Here is a 19385-nt window from a genome sequence, read left to right as displayed (position 1 = left end):
TAACAAATATGTAGTCAGCAACTATTTTGTGCCAGGTGCTATATAATAGGTCCCGGATATCCGCAATCTCTCTCACCACTAATCTGTTCTATTCAAGCCTACCCTCCTACCCACCTCTTAGAATGCTTTTGTTAATTTACTCATATCTAGCTATATTCTAAAGCTAGCATCTATATAGCATCTAGCTATATTCTAACACATTAGTTTATTATTGCTTCCAGGACATTATTCAATATCCTCAGACTAGCAGGCCAAAAATTCTATAATACAACTCAATTTTAGCTCTTCAATCACTCTCTGAGATACCCTACATATATTTTTTTCCTGTATTTCATATTTTAGCTCTTCAGACCTCTTTCCTCTGATCTGAATGGATCCTGTCATTTTTTAGAGTAATATTGGTAATGCCTTTTCCCTTTGCAGCTTCTATTAAAATATGACCCAATCTTCAGGGTCCAGTGTACATTCTATTATTACTTCCACGAGGACTTATCTAATTATTAAGATCACAATTGACACAATTTGTTTTATTGGTCATATCAGACTTTTATCAGTTGACATCTGTGTAGTCATTTAAGGGCTTCATATGCATGCTAGTCATAAACTTGTAGGAAATTAGAAAAAAATTCTGAGTTGATACCTCTTGTTGAGTACCACTAATAAGATTACAGGCTCCTAGGAATTGCTCAATAACTATTTAACTGAGTGATCATTTATGCTGATTACAGCATCTATTAATTTATTTTAAACAAGAAATCTAGTATTGAAGTTTGAAAATATATAATGTATAGGCAGAAAGATCCAATATCACATCTCAAATTACATGCATAAATTAATCATCTTCAGAAATGTTTATGGTCTTTCAGAAACATCTCTGCTTAACAACCAACCAAACATCTATATTCCTAAATAAGTGATCCCAGACTCAGCTGATGGCATGAGCTTATTTCCAGTCATAGTCAATAGCAAAATTCTATTACACAAATAATTTGGGCTCTTGGACATTACTCTAAGGTGATTTGATTTGTAACCAAGAAGCACTAAACTTGGATGTTACACTGACAATTCAAACTCACATAGTTAAGTCTAAACTTATTTTTTACCATTACATTCTTCTTCCTGTATTGACTTATGCCTTCTATTTTTTTATTGTTGGTTTACAGTATTTCTTTACATATACTTCTGTTTTATGCTACTTCTATTTAAGCTGACTGAAAAATTTTGGAAAATACAGTATATGAATAAATATTCTCAAAATGTGTCTTTCTTACTGAGATCCCTTCATTATTCTATTTCTAAATGTTTATCTTCTTACTCAAGTCCGTTCAAAAGAATCATCTAAAACTGTTGATTATTATAATACTGCCATTCTATCTTTACATTCCACTATTCCCTTCTCTTTCCAAAAGCCACTTTGCCAGTTAATATTAACTCTTTACTGAATTTTTGAAAAAGACTAAAAGTTTTCATTCTTCTATGTGGCATAAGAAATCATTTATGCAGAATTCAGATCACTCCCACATAGTATCCTAAAACATATACATTCATCATTTACTGTCTTACTGTCTTGTTACAATTCCTTGCATTACAATTGAAAGTATTTTCTAATGTGACTTAAAATACCTAGTTTAGTCTCATTTCTCACTGTATCTCTGATCAACCTTCTGCTTTGATAAGACTGTTCTATTTACTATCCCCCATTTTAAGAATTTCTGTATTGCATCTTTAATGTGATTTTTCATCTTGGAACTCTCTGAGTCTTAGTTGAATGTTCTTGTTTTATCTGTGTTTTCAATGAACTTTCAAAGTTTCTGTCTTTTCATATATAAATGAAACTTCTTTCTTAATTCATGATTTAGTACTCTACTGTTTATACTTAGTAATTACCATTAGAAAAGCTGTTTTTATCTTGTTTTTATGGATTTGTAGGAAGCTGTCTCCTTCCTAAATATTAACTGTATTTATTTGAATTTTAAAGGTAAAACCTGGAAGAGTATATCTTTCTAAAATTCTGCTATACGTCACTTATTTTGCAAGGAGAAAATTGGAAAAGGACATGTTCAAATGTATGTGGATTTCCTCATGAGAAACTATTATTTGTGTGTATGCTTCTTTTAGCTCTTTCACAAAAACATTTCTGATTGGGAAATAGCAGGTCATAGTAGCTAGCAAGCCATCTTTGCCATCTTTGTGAAGAATGAGACATGGACTCAAACTGATGTACATTGCACATTTATGCTTTCTGAGGATACCATGACTCTTATGAGAGATTTGCTTAATCAGTAGCATTGGATTAACTAAGGCATTCTTAACTTTTGAGTTGTATGAAATAGTCATTCTCTGCATTTTAAGTAGGTATTGGGCTGTGTCTGCCTAAAAATATTATAAATAAGAACATTATCACAGTATTTGGTAAATATTTATTTATTTATTTATTTATTTATTTATTTATTTATTTATATTAAGATTTATTTATTTATTTATTCATGAGAGACAGAGAGAGAGAGAGAGATAGGCAGAGACACAGGCTGAGGGAGAAGAAGCCTCCATGCAGGGAGCCCGACGTGAGACTCGATCCCAGGTCTCCAGGATCATACCCTGGGCTGAATGTGGAGCTAAACTGCTGAACCACCCAGGCTGCCCAATATTTCTGATATATTAATAAAAGGTATCTTTTCAAAGAGTAAAATTAATAGATATTTATATTTGCCTTGCTTCTACCTTTTTCTAAACTCCTGCTTCCTTTCTAAAGATATTTAGCATGCTCTTATGTATCTAGGCTCTATGATAGTTCTGGCCTGGCCTGGAAAGTCTCTCAACTTATAATTTACACTAATTTTCTGGATCGCCTTTTCTTCTAGAACTAACATATCTGATAGTTACCAAGACCATAAAGATAAATCTCCTAAGGGAATAAAACCAGTTTAAACACATTTAATTATTTCGAGTTGGATAGTTTAACTAAGATCTCCTAGAAATGATTACATTTAAATACTGGCTGTATTTGCCTGAAATTGATGAACTCTACTTAAATGAGGTACTGTGATCACTTGATTTCAAAACACCTTGTGATAAGCAATATGCTCCTAAAAGAATAAAATTTATTGTGATATTCATTGTTATTCTGCATTTCTGTAAGTTATTCTTATAAAAAATTTCTCTGAGTTAAGAGGTAGCAAAATGTCCCCAGAATAACCATAGTAAATAAGCACAGTGGCCTAAGTGTGAGGGTCATTCTAAAGTATACTTTCATTGAGAAGGACAAATCTGCATGTGGCCTACACACAATATCCAAAACGAAGTTAACTATCTTAAGCCTATAAAGAGCATCTGGTGCTACCAGAAAGACTGATAATTCTTCCTCTGCTTCTCCCATGTTCTGTCTCAGAGAAGTTAATGCTGATGGTAAGAAGCAAATGATCTCCTGGAAGTTCTTTGACACCAATCTGCAGGAAAGCAATTGAAGAGACTGCATTCAGTGTACTCTGGAAAATAGATTTCCTGATTTCTCTAATAATAATGGTCACAGTATTAAATTTTTGTTTTGCTTTAGTGCTATCTCAATTATTTAAATAAAAACCTCTCAGTTTCTCTCACACTAATTATAAGGCATCAGTCAAGATTTCATTTCTCTCATTCCACTAAAAGAAGATGGAGAAAGAATTTTAATCACTGCATATTTGCAGATTTCTAGCCTTCTTTAGATTTACTCTGATCAAAGTCCAACATACCTCTTTTGATCATCATCAGTGAGATACATTCCTCTGAAAACATCAAGGTGGATGCATACTGCAAGTCAATAAGGGATTAAAATAATTCTCTCAAGTAAAGCTATTCCACTGGGCATACACTCTGCCTGTAGAGTTTCTGAAGTTTGGGTATGAAATGAGTTGTTCAAACATCTTGACTGAACAAACTTCAGGGATAAGGGAAAATATAAACTTATTAATATTAATATTAAGTGTATTAAAATAATTGGAATGTGTCAAACCTATGTCAGACACTTTGGCATATGCAAAAGTAATATATCAGTTCCTAACTTAAATAATTCACAATATAACTTGTAAAGGAGTAATATATAATTTATAACATAATACTGTATATGGTTATGATTTTCTAGTACTAACAGCTAAGCAAAAGTATAGTATTTTGTGTTGAAAAGTATCTGTATCCAACATCTCACTTTTCAATTGGTTGACTTTTTCAAAACAGGAATCATTAAACCATTCATTCTTCTTCTGTTCCTTACAAAAAACCCTCCAGGACTTGCATAACAGTTGAAAGTCATTTCAAGAAGCAACAATAATCAATTTAATGTGTAGATATATATAGGAAGATAATTGCTTAAAGTAGTATTCACCAGATCCAGTAATTATGCTTCTGGTATTTATCCAAAGAAAACAAAAACACACTTGAAATGATATCCCTACCTCCATCTCATTGCAGCATTAGCCTTATTGAGAATAGCTAAGACATGGAAATAACCTAGGTGTCCATTGAGAGATGAATGATAAAGAAAATATGATATGTGTATATGTAGGAATATTATTCATCCCTATGAAAGAAAGAAATCCTGCCGTTTGTGATGACATGGATGGACTTTGAGGGCATTATGCTAAATGAAATGAGTCACAAAGACAAATACTGTATGATTTCACTCATATGTGGGATCTTAAACACATACACATAAAAAACCAAACAAATAAAACCAAAATTGTAGATACAGAAAATAGATTAGTGGTTACCATAGGCAGGGGGCAGGTGGTGGGTGAAATGGATGAAGGTGGTCAAAAGGTACAAGAATTATGAACAAAATACTCTAAGAAATAGTAAGATATGCTCAACTAAGTATTATGTTGTAAAGAAATACTTACAACAGGGTGTCTTCTTTAAACCAAATCAGTAAAGATAAGTACCTATTTGCCAAACATGGAAAATAATAAAGGATATTTCAGGAAGAAAAGTCATCTGTCCAGAGGAATGACAAGAAGTCAAGTAGAATCCACAGTATTGATATTTACTCAAAGTATATTGTTTAGTGAGATTCTACTCTTAACAAAATCTTTCTCCCTCTTTTCTCTCTATATATTTCAATCTCCATCCATCCATCTATCCAAAATTCCATCCTTATATATGAAGCCATGTAATCATATAAACTTAATGTCCTTATTAATCCTCTTTTTGTCTCATTCAACACATCAAGTCCACTGGACATACTGGTAGTTTAACCTTCAAGATATATTTAGAATATATTTACTACTACAACCCTGAGACAAGCTAACATCTTACCTAGACTATTATAAAACTTCCTAACTGGTGTATCTGCTTATAGTCTATCCTTTTAGTGATGATTATTTGTTTCCTTGTCATTCACTTTGCACTATTCTCTGTTCAGTTCAGTTCTTCATGAGGCTGAACCTTCTGGAACTGCATCACCCGGCTCTCTTGCTAATTTGCTTTGGCTAAGTCCAGCCATGGGACTTATAACCAGAAAGTCAGGTGGTAGAAATGAAGATAAGTATATTTCTTCCCTGTTCCCTGTATGATGTAGCTGTAGTGGTGTCTCTTTATGACTATGGCTCAAGTAGAACATCCACTCTGCCATAGCTCCAATCTTTCTGAATTATATAATAAGATTTCCTATAACATCGCCTTGGCTCAGGTTTCCTGAGTCCTCAATATCCTCTGTTCATTTCCTGAACACTGGCCACACCTCTGTAAGTAGTGCCTTCATTAATATCTCTTCATATGAACCATTTTTGGGTAAATTTTATAACCTGCTGGGACCTTAGCTATTGCACCATCATATAGTTTATTTTTCATACACTAGCTAGATGCTCCTTTTAAGATAGTGTTACTCTTTACTTTAGAATACATTTGAATATTTCCATAGTAAAAAATAAGAAAAATAGAGTTATGTGTCTTCTCTGCTCAAAATCCTGCAGTAACTTTCCATAGTTATTAGCATAAAAGTAAACTCCCTATGACCATTTAAGCCCTGTATTATCTATTTCCTGAATACTTCTGACCTCATCGTCCACACTCCTGCTACCCTGTCCAAATAACTCTATTTACCCTGGCCTCTTTGCTGTTCTTTCTCCAGGGAACACTCTTTTGCCTTATATCTGTTTGGTTTTTCCCTCATTTATTTTATGTCTCTGATCAAAATCACTTTTCATCATAGGATTTTTCTGGACTGCCTACCTAAAATGGCAACCCCAAACACTCTTTTGCCTTGTCCTATTTCTTTTAATTCATGATTATTTTCACCATCTGAGTTATAATGAATGCATGGTTTGTTGGATGCCTGTTGCCACTCTTCTACCCTGCCCCCCTTCTTGCTAAAATGTGAACTGCATAATAGTAAAGAGCAGTCTGTTTGATTCAATGTTTTTTTTTTTAATTTTTTTTTTTAATTTTAATGTTTTTTTTTGTTTGATTCAAGTGCTTGTTAAACCCAAGGGCATACTCCTGGCATACAAGTGGCACATACAAAGTCTTTATGAAATGAGTGTGTGAATAAGTAAGTGAGTAAGTGAGTGAAGAGGTTTCTAGACTAATTTTCACCAAATGACTCATTCTTGTATTATTAATGGTAGCATTTTGGTTTTTTTATTGTTTTCGCTGTTGTATGTATGTATGATTTGCCTTTTAATCAATATAGCATAGTTATAAAATGAATTTATGTTTTAAAAAATTCACTCTGGAGGCATTGTGAGGAATGTCAAGTGGGGGATAGACTAGTCACTAGAGTTGGATAATTACCACTGAATCCATTGCAAAAAAAAAAAAAAAGAATGATAAGGTCTAATCCAAAGGTATTGATAATATACATGGAAAGAAGAGATGTAGAACATTTTAAAGAATCACATTTATAAAACAAACAAACAAACAAACAAACAAACAAACAAACTTGATAGCACATGCAATAGAAGACAACAGCTGCCAGTAAGGACTTTATTTGAAGAGATAACACATATCTTTGTTTCTGGACATGACCTCAGGACAAGATTCCAGTCTCCTAAAAAAAAATGACCAATCAAATGAAATGGGCATTTATCATTCAAATAGATCTTTATATTTTAGGCATAACTTCCTTATCTGCCCAATTTTATATATATTTTAGCATATTTAGAAAATAAGGAGCATTAGCTTGAATATTAGCATGAGGTGAAATCTAATGGTCAAGATAAAATCTCATTTTTTTCATAATAGATGAATATCATGAGTGACTGCTCACTGTAACCAGATTTTAGGTGTTCCTTATGATTAAATATTCATCACTCCCTAAATTCTTACCATATACTTGCCATCTCTTATTCTAGCTTCCTTTTGAAAAGAGTACAACACTTATGCTGATTTGTAGCAAATTGAGAAGTTGTTTAATGGTTTGGAAAACCCCCACAGCTGACTGAATTGAGAATAACACATTCATTATTATTTATGACTCTATTTCCAGGTCTTTATAGGTCAGCTTATTGAATTCACTGAATATGCTGCTTTTCCAGCTCAGCAAAGCCAATTTTGCAGGCTACTTTGTGGTACATAAACTCAGAAATGGAAGAGAGCCGATTTCTTTAAATATAAACACACTTAGAATGCCTTTAATTTAGGATAATTAACTCTAAATGAAAATCAATTGTTTATTAATCTTTTTCATTAAGAATTCCAAAACTTTAAAAAATAATAACTACCCAAAAAAGTAATTCTCTAGTGTGTTCTACAGATCATTCTTTCCATGAGACTTAATAGCCATTACTTGAAATGTTTTCTTCAGAGAAACCATGAGTTTAAGTGAGTTTTTAATTATATTATGATGACAATCCATATTACAAAATTTTAAAGTGGGGGAGATATGGCAGGATGGGCTTATAATTTTTTTAACATGAAACAGTTTTGTGATAAATACCTTTAAATACTATTTGTCCATGAATAAAGTGTTAGAAAATGCTAGTCTAGAGCAAATCTTTTCAAAGACCAAACGTAGATGTAATAAGAAAGCTTAATAATTCAAAAACAGAGCATGCTTTTGTCATTGCTTCAGTAGTTTATAATTTTAGGATCAAAATTTGCCACTTTATCCTATAGGAAATATGGTATATTTTGACTTAAAGAGTACATATTTAATCCTTATACTCTGTTTCTCTCTAAAAATAAATAAATCTTTAAAAATATTACTCAGCAATTAGAAACGACAAATACCCACCATTTGCTTCAACGTGGATGGAACTGGAGGGTATTATGCTGAGTGAAGTAAGTCAATTGGAGAAGGACAAACAGTGTATGTTCTCATTCATTTGGGGAATATAAATAATAGTGAAAGGGAATATAAAGGAAGGGAGAAGAAATGTTGGGAAATATCAGGAAGGGAGACAGAACATAAAGACTCCTAACTCGGGGAAACGAACTCGGGGTGGTGGAAGGGGAGGAGGGCGGGTGTTGGAGGGGAATGGGTGACGGGCACTGAGGTGGACACTTGATGGGATGAGCACTGGGTGTTTTTCTGTATGTTGGTAAATTGAACACCAATAAAAATTAATTAAAAAAAATATATATAGTCAATCAAGTGATTTTTTTAACATTTTTTTATACTATATTTATTCCAGAGAGAGAGAGAGAGAGAGGCAGAGACACAGGCAGAGGGAGAAGCAGGCTCCACGCAGGGAGCCCGATGTGGGACTTGATTCCAGGTTTCCAGCATCTGGCCCTGGGCTGAAGGCAGCGCTAAGCGGCTGAGCCACCAGGGCTGCCCTATCAAGTGATTTTTAAATGAAATTGCATTTTACATATTTTGAGAAAAAAATAGCATAAACCTTTAAATATAGAGTTATTGGTCATGAATTCTATAGTATAATAAATGACAATTTAAAAATACATAGTGAAAATATTGCCTTTTAATCTGTCTTTTCTTCTGTTTCTAATTTCTGGTTGTCACTGATGAAATCACCACCCACAATCCTGATTTGTTTAAGCTAATTATTGCAGCTCTTTGTCACACCAAGAAAATGAGAAACATTTATGTAAACTGTAGCAAAAAGAGTTTAGTAGTAGAATATCAAATATATATATACATATGTATACAATGTAGAATATCAAAAATATCTATATCAAAAATATCTATATATCTATATATCTTTATCTGTCTATCTATCTATCTATCTATCTATCTATCTATCCACATATATTTGAAGAGAGAGAGAGTAAGGAAGGAAAGGAGCAGAAGAAGAGAGAGAATCTCAAGCAGGCTCCATGCTGAGTGCAGACCCCACCCCTGACTTGATCTTAAGACCTGGAGATAATGACCTGAGCTGTCAGGAGTCAGACACTTAACTAAGCCACGCAGGCACCATAATATTTATTTTTGAAAGCTATTTTTAGTTGACATGATTTTTATTTTTTAAATGTTCTTCAAAAGAAAAACAAATATTTTGCTTTAAAATTAATAATTAAATTTGAACTTTAAACATCTATTTATTAAATCATTATTCCATGCCAAATAAAGATAGATTTTCTTTAGTGGAAAAACAAGTCCTCAGAAATATCTTTGATATATTTTATTTACTTATTAGTTTTTATTTAATTTTTTTTAAAGATTTCATTTTTTTAAAGTAATCTTTACAGTCAACCTGGGGCTAGAACCTACAATCCCAATACCAAGAGTCACACACTCTGCTAACTGAGACAGCTGGGTGTCCCATACCTGAAATACAACTGTACATTACTTATTTGTTCAGGGAAATTTTTTCTTTGAATTGCAACAAAATTAGGTTTTGTGGTTTAAATTATCTAACTTTCCACATGAGATATAACATGAAATATTGGCGATGTTCAGTGTCTGTGTTGTCTTTTCTGCTCCAGGTGTCATACATGATGACAGTTCATACCTCACCAGGTGCTAAATGCTAAGATGTAAGAGTTAAAATATTTTTGTTGTTGTTGTTTGAAAGTTTATTCTCAAAGGTGGAAAAAATTCTGTTTTGAGAGTTAGAATTCCTAAATTCCATTGTACATGCATCAGTGAGTTTTTAAATTTAAATTATCTAAAATAGTCTGTGTTGGGCAGCCCTGGTGGCTCAGCGGTTTGGCCCCTCTTCAGCCCAGGGTGTGATCCTGGTGACCTGAGATCGATCCTGTCGGGCTCCCTATGTGGAGCCTGCTTCTCCCTCTGCCTGTGTCTCTGCCTCTGTCTCTCTCTGTGTCTCTCATGAATAAATAAATAAAATCTTAAAAAAAAAAATAGTCTGTTTTAATTCTCAGAACCTCAATTTCTACCTGCAAAATATTAGGGAGCTGGTTTTGAAGGTCCTTTTTGCCATAAAAATCTATGAAAGTAAGGTGAATATACCTTTGAGGATAGTGTCATGTGATCATTCATGTATTTTCTCTGGTGATTATGGAAAAATAAATTCTAAGCTGATCTGAATTGGCCTGATAAGGAAGTCAAAAGTGAGTAGAAAATATTGGAGTAAACATAACTTGAAATTAACAAAATTCAAAAAAATCACAGTAATGTTTCATAAACTTTGGATTAAAAAGAAAAAGTAATATGCCCACTTAATGAATTCTACTTGACGAAGTTAAATTACAGAATACTAAAAAATGTCTGATCATAGCAAACTCATAATTGTTTTCATATACTTAAAATTGAATACATGGAAAGTAAATAAAATTTACTTTCATTTATCAGGAGAACTGAATTGGAAAATTTGATGTATTTGTGGGAAATATTAAATTAACATGTGCACCATTTTCCTAATGGTTAGAATATGAAATTGCATGATACTTAGCAGCAGTAAGATTATTCTAAGATAATTTACCTTTATATTTTGAAAAAAAATCACTCCAATAAATTTGAATAGTTATACAAAATATATGCAAATATTTATCATTTTTTAACTTTAGTACTGTACTGTTATATTCAGAATATTATTAAAATAACAACTTTTATTCTGGGTGACCTATAGGTATTTGCCATTTAATTAGAATAGTAAAGAGTGCATTTGCCTGATTCTCTGGATAATCATTAGTGTTAAATTGTTCTTCTTGGGAGATATTTTTCCCATTTTCAGAGTCATTATAGTAATAAATTGTTTTATTTATTTTATACTCTTGTAAATTAAAATTATAGTAGGAGTCATTTCAATACAAGTGTGATAAAATTCAATTCACTTGTGATTCCTTCACATAGCTTATATTTTGCTTCCTTTCCTCCTAGGAATGATTTAAATTATACAGGTTTGCAAAGTAATTTACAACAGTTTTTTTTTTTTTAAGTCATAGGATTTTTGTCATTTAAAAGTTGTGAATGATGATTATTAGGGGAAAAAAATGACTGCAATGGAAGGGATCTATAATTCACTAATGACCATTTATTTGGTGAGCAAAAAGTTCTTCCAAGTTTTTAATTTTTTTTCTTTTGGTACATATTGAATGAAATTTCATGAAAGGTTTGAGACATGGTAAAAATTATTTTTTTGCAGATGGGGAGGCATATGTATCTTAATTTTCTATAAAATTATTTGTCAATTATTTATTGAGTAGACATTAATTCTTAGGAAAATGAAAACCTACTTTCATTCAAGAATATTTCCATCTTCTTGTCCTGATGTGAAAACTGAGGCCCAATGAAATTAACTTTCCATGATCAAACGCTGAATTAATGTCAGAGTCAAAAATAGGATCCAAACAGTCATTTATACCATTGCATCTGCTCACCTACCAAGATGTGTACACACGTTTTTGCTTTTCACCTGTTCTCATAGATAATTTTTCGATCCTCTTTTCTAAAGCCAATTTATCCACTTATCCACTTGTGCATGAAATCCTACCTACTCTAGCACATTCAGACAAAATATTCCAACAGTTCTGCCCTCTGTTTTACATAATCAAATTTCCTCCCTTTGGAATCACACCTGTATTCAAACACACTTGATCCCTACCTGCCCCTGCCCACACTGTTTGGTGTTTATCAATTTATTTTTGTTTTATCAATTTATTGACCCCATTTTTCCTGTATGCTTAGCTCTAGTCTACAGGAACTGCAATGGCTTCCATTTCAGTTCAAGAAAGTACTAAAGTCCTTATAATTGCTTATATCATTCAGTGTTTTAGATCCTTACCTTCTCTAAATTCTTCTAGTAACTAACACACTGGACACTTTGCTTCAGCTACACAGGCTGCCTTGTTTTTCCTCAAAGAGTAACAAGCAACAATATTTTATAAAAATAGCAATGTTGACAAGGGATGTAGGAGCATATTTTATCTATGTCCTAAATAAATTATTTATCAAAATAATTTTATAATTGGATCAAGGCAAATTTCTCTACTATAGCTTTCCCAGTGAGATGGACCCAAACATTAAGAGTATTCTTTAGGCTAAGGATCCTATTTTAATTACCAGATTTCATCTCTTTAAACTTCAGTCACTAAAATATTATAGTAGCTTCATGAGTTAATTGAGTTCCCTAAATCCTAAATTAAAATCCTGGAAAAGGTTTAGTGTTTTAAATGACTTCATTACAAACGTTCCACATTTTTTGTTAGTCCTCTTACAAATTATTATATCCTTTAATTTTATCATTGTTATATAAAATAGGCATGAATAAAAAATGAAATTCTTCCTTAATGTTTAATTGAGAAAAATAATTGTTCTTACTCTGTGTGGCCTCTTTGTAAATGTTATGTATATTAATTAATATGTACAAAAATGCTTATGAACTAACTCAAGTTCAGGTTTTGTTTTTGTTTTTTTCATGAAATGGACTTTGTTTTCTGATTTATTATGCTAGCAATGAAAATGGAACACATTATTCTTATAGTCAATTATTTTTAAATATATCATTGAATTAGAGGAATTCTGATGAATTTATGTTCTGTGAATATACCGAATAAAGAGATGAGAGAGTGTATCCTTACCATTGTCCATTCAGTTAGGGATTTGTAGTAAAATCTGAGTGAATGTGCTATTTATGACTATGTTCCTAGTACCCACTGTTAGTTCCATCACAACATACAATTGTAGATTCTCTCTCATTCCAGGTAAATCATATATCAACTGATGGTGAAATGAAACCAAAATTCCTAAGACTTAGAATAAACATTTCATTTGCTGATTCAATGAACACTTTTTGAGTACCAATTACAGCAAGAACTTTGTGAATGAGAACTTCAAGTCTGGTTTTCTGAAAAATATAGTTATAAAAAAATAGATAAAAACAGACTAAAACTAAGCAAGAAAATAGTAGGTGAGAGTGCTAAGAGCGTGCTAAGACACATTGGATGTGGCATGTGATTCATTAGAAAGAGTAGGCTGTGCTATGATAAAGGTGAACATCTATGCAATAGGAGACTAGAAAAAGGATGCGGTGGACAGCTCATCCCAGCAAGTAGAAATTTGTTATCAATAGCATTGTATAGAATTGTCAAGGTATGCTAATAATAAAAGCAGACTGACTTTCAGCCATTTTATTATTGTCTTTAATTATTTACAAACCATGCTTCCCCTTTCATTGCTTACACCTGAGAAGACTATTCCTATCACCACCACCCTCTTCTGCTGGCAGGCCACCTTTTCTAGCCCTCAGAATTGGCTAGTACAGATGTTCTATAGAAGAAATAAACCTGACTTTTGCAAGAAACAGAAAGAATATCGGTGCACCTAGAAGATACTAAGTGCTGGGAAGAGATTAGGTCAGGGAAGTAAGTATTCATGGGACTGATGATATAGACCTTGCAGGATAGGGATATTCGGATTTTTGTCCTAAGGGCATAAATCTTAAGTTTGAAATTAGTGCATTAATACTTCAAAAGTTCTATCTGGTTGCTAGATAGAAATTATTGCTAAGCATTATTAAACATAAAAGTTAAAATAACAGGTAGAAGACTATTCCAAAGGCATAGGAGACATATGGTGGTGGGTTATTTTAGGATGGGGCTATAGAAAGGCCAAGAAAGAAAAAAAAAAAAAGAACAGATTTAGGATATAGTTTAGAATACAGCCAAAAGGACTTCCTAAGGAATTGAATATTAAACAAAGTGCAAAGTAGAGAATTAAAAGTGATTCTAGAATTTAGGCCTGAGCAACTGGATGGTTCGTAATACTATATTTACTGAGAATGGGGGACAGGGAGGAAGTCTTGGGATTTTGAAATCTTCCATTATGATCATGTGAAGTTTTGAATGGCTATTGGATATCTAATTAGATGTGTCAAATAGTTAACTGGGTATGTGTATCTATCTCTCAGGAAGAGTTTAGAGCTGAATATATAAATTTGGAATTTATAATTGACTCATATATAGTATTTAAAAGTATAGAAGAATGCTATTATTTATGGAGAAAATATGGTGTACTGGAGAATTGCAATCAAAGAGTAGAAAAAATTAGCAATAACAAGTGAGTAAGAGTGGCCAGACTAATTTTGTTAAAGCTGCTGGGAAGCCAAGTAAGATGAAAACAAGTGAGATGGGAAAAAATATGACAGCATGGAGGTTTCAGGTGATTTTGAATAGTTCAAAGGACTAGTTATAGTGGATTGAAGGGAGAATGATGATTATTAATAAGTATATTTATTAACTATAAACAATAATAGCTACATATTTTGCTGGAAAATAAATAGAATTAGAACACTTGGTAGGAATATGGGGATTTTTGTTTTAATATGTCTGAAACAATAAATCTTTGCAAGTTAATTAGAATGATCCAATGTGGAACCAATTGATAATATAAAACATAGAAGGGTTACTGAAGTAGAGAAATTTCAGTGGCAAGAAAAATGGGGTACAAACCACAAGCAGTGGGCTCAGCCCTTGACAAAAGCAGAGACACTTATGAGCACTATATTAAAAAAAAAACTTAAAGGTTTTCATATTAGGCTCCAACTTCTCTACGCTTTTTACCAAAGAGTGCATATTATTTTACCGCATTGACAAAAACTGTTGAAATAAAAAGTTTTTGTATTTTATTAGTGTTGTAACTTGAATTGTGAATGTTATCATGGGTTAAATGATCATAAATACTAAATAGTATTTAAGGTAAAACTGTAAGATTTTAGAAGCACATATCGTCCATGCATTTCTGTTTTAAAGACATTGTTTCTCATTTCTTTTAGAGAATAACATTATTCCATGCTTTAAAAAATATTATAGTCTAGTTTTATAGAGAAGACTATTTTTAAAAATATTTTATCTTATTTGTTCATGAGAGACACAGGAGAGAGGCAGAGACAGAGGGAGAAGCAAGCTCCCTGCAGGGAGCCCAATGCAGAACTCAATCCCAGGAACCCGGGATCATGTCCTGACCTGAAGGCAGATGCTCAATCACTGAGCCACCCAAGCATCCTGGAGAAGACTATTTCTTTGATGATGCCTGGTATAATCATTAATTAATCAGAGAGCAAGTAGATCAAAGAGGGGGAAAAAAAAGAACAAAAACAAACTAAAAAGCAACAAAGACCAGTAATAGACTGCATTATTGTGTTTGATTAGTTTTTGCCTTGCTCATTTGTAAGAGTCAAAATATTTTCTTTTTAGTTTCTTTTCCTTTGTAAAAACAAGATATATAACACACTAAATAGTGAACATTAATGCTGACAAATGTGGAAAGTTGTCAGATTTATCAAGGAGTAGTTTACCTATGTTTGCTTTGGAAAAGTAAAATCAAACAAAACATATAAATTATTCAAGAGTATAATCTACTCTGTATATCTTCCATTGTGATTTATGAATGTTCTTTTTGTATTGATTTCTTTTTTGTCACTTTGCTTGCTTTTCATTAGGTTTTTTAGTTGTGGCTATAATTTTTATGGACAGGAGGGTCTATGTCACCAGTATCTGATCAAATTTCACATTTCCAATGGAGTAAAAAATGTTGCTGACCTCTCCCTTCACATGTTGCTATTATTACATAAAGGATCTTTTGGGATAAATTACAGCTTCGCATAGAAAGAATTTATTCCTATAAAATAGAGGTAGTATCTATTTCCTTAAGTGACACTCCTGAGTTTCCTTGTTACTTTGTTATTTTTTCTAATTATAGTAAACTATACTCCCTTAAGTTTAGGCAATAATTTATTATTCCATTGCAAATGATTTTTTTTTCCTTTCACATTTTGCTACGGAAAATAAATGTTTATGCACATAAACACACACTGCTACATATTTAAGAGTCAATAGGTATTTTGGTTAGCAAGATCTGAGAAATCTTTATCTTTGTCATCTCAAAAGAGATAAACAATACCAATTCCAAGATAGGAAGTAAAGTTTACTTGTATATCTCTAACTTTCTAAATAATCTGTTATTGTGACAAAACCAAATTTTCCTAAAGACCTTTTGGCTTGACTATATATATATATATATATATATATATATATATATATATATATTGCATTCCTTTGATTTTCAGAATAGCATGCTTCAACTTTCCAAACCAATCAGAAAATAACCCGCCAAAAATTGGATAGTTAAGTGTATTTTTAAAATATGTATATGATAAATAAATATTTATGTACGTATTATAAGGATACATCTTACAAAAGCAGTTAAAACCAGTGGAAATGATAGTTATGTAATGTTAAAACATGTTTATTGCACAGCAACGTATTCTTTTGTTGCATCTTTATAAGAGAAAACATAGAAAAATGAGTAAATCAATATGGTTAACCTCCTTTGTGTGTGTGTGTGTGTGTGTGTATACACAATCACTCTCTAAAATAAAATTTCCATATTTTTTCCAATTCTATTGAAAATTTTAAACCTCTGGGTATTCAAGAAAAACACAGAAACTATTATGCAAAATTCTATTCCTCACTTATTTAAAAAGATAATAGAAGTCATTCACTGTTTCTTAGACTATGACTCATTATGTATTTCTTTCATTTTGCCTTTTCCTCTGGTCCTTTCTGCAGCAAAGTCAACTGAATTTATTTCAATATTAGCTGTTATATTTCAATACAGGATAAAATAGACATTTCACTTCTGAGTCATTTTATGTCTCTTTTTTATTCTTTTCTGGAGCTCATTTTGTTTACCACTTTTCTCAACTGAAATTCATACTGTCTACCAAAATGTATATTCTCATGTTTTTCTACACCAAATAACCATAGTTTTTATTTAAAAATTAGCCTATTTACTATTTCTTTTGAAAATAAATTCTTACCTCACTAGAAAATGGAGACTCTCCCTCTTTTAAATACTGCTAGTACTTTAAAATATAATATTGCATTTTATATAATTAATATATTAAACATATATATAAACATATATAACGAGAGAGAAAGAAAAGTGAGAGAGAGTGTGTGTGTGTGCACACAAGCAATATATATTAGGGAAAAACCTATATTTAAGAGCTCCAGGATCAAGAAAAAAGTTTTTCTGATCATCATAATAGCTTTTCTGAAGGCATGTATGACACTTAGCCACTTTGAAAGTTCACGTAAAAGGCTAGAAAATCCTAGATTAGATCAAACTCTTTTTTTTTTTTTTTTTGATCAAACTCTTTTTTAACTCTGGTTGGACATCCAGTTAAATCTGAAGCCAATCACAAAAGTAAATACTGTAATTTCCCCTCAGTGGAATAAGAACTACAATAATGTCACGTATATCTAGAGCACAATCTGAGCTCTGCAACTTAATAGGAAGATGGCTACTGTGCTGATTCTCAATTTGTTCATTAGTCAAGTGGTAATAATAACAGTTACTACATAAGCATAATGTAGAAATTAATTGAAATAAATTATGTTATGTTGGTAACTAAAGAAGGAGATAAAAACTTGTTAGTTTATATTCCCCTGCTCTCCTTTCTTCACCATTTTTTTTTCACAGAAATCTTTAAAATCTGGGTAGAAATATAAGGAAGATGCTATAATAACATGTAATTCATTAGCATCAGTTAAGGAAGTGATAACACCTCTTATATCCAAAATATTTCATGAAAAGAAAATGTGTTTTACTCTTTCTTCCTCCACATCTAATTTGAAATTATACATAAAGTAATGTTTGCAATACCCCTAATTTGACAAATGAGAAATAGATAGTAGACACATGCTGTATTTATGACTATTAAACACTCTAATAAGAGTTAACTTAAAAGTCTTTTACTAGCTAGTTACACCAAAAAAATCATATCTTGTTTTCTAATGTTAATAAATATTGTTTCACTAAGATAAAGCAGCTGATCCAAAAAGAAGTAAAACTCCGTTTGTAATGTGTAGCTTTAGTAACAAATAAGTCAATAGAATGTACATGTCTATTCTGATGGAATAGCATAGATGGATGTACAGGTAAAAGCATCTCCCATTTTTTTTTTTAAGATTGTATTTATTTATTCACGAGACACACACACACAGAGAGAGAGAGAGAGAGAGAGAGAGAGAGAGAGAGAGGCTGAGACATAAGCAGAGGGAGAAGCAGGTTCCATGCAGGGAGCCCGATGTGGGACTCGATCCCTGGGACTCCAGGATCACCCCCTGGGCGGAGGGCAGGCGCTAAACCACTGAGCCACCAGGCGTCCCAGCATCTCCCAGTTTTGATGACAGAAGAGTAGGGGGAGAGAGTATGAAGGAAAGGCATATCATGAAAAGCTTGAGCCCTGGTTATATTTTTGGCCTCTTCAGTTATGCTTCCTAGTACTTACGATTTTTTTTCTGATCATGATGATTTTTGGCCACTGGCTTAACTCCATGCTCCCCACATTTCAACATACAGTTGAAATGGGTGGGCAGGAGTCTAAGGTACCAACTGTCACAGCATCTATCTTTGGTTAATGGGTATCTACCTATTATTGCCTAATAGTGGTCATTGGCCATTTCTATCTTGGGAGAAGATCCCCAGGGTCTAAGGATATCTGGCATCAGAACCTAGAATGGAAGATTCAGAAAAATCCAGTGCTTTGATTCACAATTCATTGTTTAGTTACTTAAACACATTTTTCTTCCTTTTTAAGATCCTGGTGTTAAGATAAACTCATATAATTTGCTTAGGCAGAACTTCCATAAATTCTTCTCCTCTGTCTTTACTGCTTTATTCATTTCAGCAGCCAAATGAAAGACAACTATTCCTTTATTTGTAAAACTTCATTTGTTTTCTCAATTTTGGTACAGTGTTTTTTTTTTCAAACTTTGCAATCTTAATATATGATCATAATTCTCATTTCATTTATTAACATGTACTTGCCTGTCATTCTTTCCCAATGTCCTAATTGCCTATTTTACATTCTTTGTAATATATGGATCAGTGAAAGTATTGATGGTAGTATGGATCCAAATGAAGAATCTGGTGAATGTTACAGGCCCCTTACATCTCCCACACAAAATGTATACACCTACAATTGTATTTATCATTTCAAGCTAAGAGCTACCTTCAAACTTATTTCTTGATAGCCTGAGAATTC

At 32.3% G+C, this 19385-nt stretch overlaps 1 protein-coding gene across 2 annotated transcripts in view; it reads right to left on the bottom strand.

Annotated features, from left to right (window-relative positions):
- Positions 1-19385, bottom strand: part of KLHL1 (kelch like family member 1) — a 356958-nt gene that overhangs the window by 118760 nt on the left and 218813 nt on the right. The window lies entirely within an intron of this gene.

The sequence above is a fragment of the Vulpes lagopus genome, chromosome 16 (assembly GCF_018345385.1).
Source record: "Vulpes lagopus strain Blue_001 chromosome 16, ASM1834538v1, whole genome shotgun sequence".
NCBI classification, from domain to species: Eukaryota; Metazoa; Chordata; class Mammalia; order Carnivora; family Canidae; genus Vulpes; species Vulpes lagopus.
This window is presented reverse-complemented; position numbering and strand designations above follow the sequence as displayed.